Here is a 1158-nt window from a genome sequence, read left to right as displayed (position 1 = left end):
GGGGCAGGGCCGCGCTACCTGGGCACACCTGCAGGCAGGCACACGCGTGCACACACACGCGCGCGTGCTCGGACCTGCCCGGCGCGGATTAGTTGCCCGTGGGGGGACGTCCCCGGATCGGACTGGACCGCCATGCTGCGCTCAGAGCGGGCCGAGGAAGGGGGAGGACGCAGAAGGCGCTGCCAGGAAGGCGGGGAGGGTCCCGGCGCCTAGTGGCGACTCCTCGCCACCAGGCGCCACTCCGGCCCCTTCGCAAGGGGCTGGGGCACTTTTGTTTGGAGGAAAGGCGCTGCACAGATTGACAGCAAACCCGGGCCCTCCGGGGCAGCTAGTGCTACCCTCTGCTCCGAGCGGGACCAGCCCCACCTACAGCATCCCAGCCAAGGCTTTGTCTTAAAACCCCCAAGGATGGAGAGTCTACCCCCTCTCTGGGTAACCTGCTCCAGTGCTTTAGTTCCCTCCTAGTGAGAAAGAGTCTCCTAAAATCCAACCTAAACCTGCCTTGCTGCGACTTGAGACCGTTGCTCCTTGTTGTGTCATTGGCCACCACTGAGAACAGTCCAGCTGCATCCTCTTTGAACCCCCCTTCAGGTAGTTGTAGGCTGCTATTAAATCCCCTCAGTCTTCTCTTCTTCAAGCTAAATAAGCCCAGATCCCTCAGCCTCACCTCAGAAGTCATGTGCCCCTGTCCCGGAACCTTTTCTGTTACCTTCTTTGGACTCCAATTTGTCTATGTCCTTTCTGTTGTGGGTGCCCAACACTGCACACTTTACTCCGGATGTGGCCTCACCAGTGGTGAACAGAGGGGAATAATGACTTCCCTCCATCTGTTGGCAACACTCCTACCAATGCAGCCCAGCATGCTGTTATCTGTCTTGGAAACAAGGGCACACTGTTGGCTCATATGCAGGTCATTGTCCACACTAGCCCCCAGGTCCTTTTCTGCAGAGCTGCTGCATAGCCAGCCAGTCCCCAGCCTGGAGCTATTAAGCAAAGGAGATAATGGCACAGCCTCTGAATCAGAACGTCCTAGCCCTTAAATGCTGATGGCTGCAAGTGAGAGAGGAAAAGTGAAAGAAAAACCCTGGTCATACTCTGTTTACTCTCCCTTTCAGCATCCACTCTCTCCCAGTGTGTGACTTGGGGGGGGGGGGGGGT

This window comes from Gavialis gangeticus, unplaced genomic scaffold (assembly GCF_001723915.1).
Source record: "Gavialis gangeticus isolate Ggan-Ray unplaced genomic scaffold, GavGan_comp1, whole genome shotgun sequence".
In the NCBI taxonomy this organism is placed as follows: domain Eukaryota; kingdom Metazoa; phylum Chordata; order Crocodylia; family Gavialidae; genus Gavialis; species Gavialis gangeticus.
Note: the sequence above shows the minus strand (reverse complement) of the source record.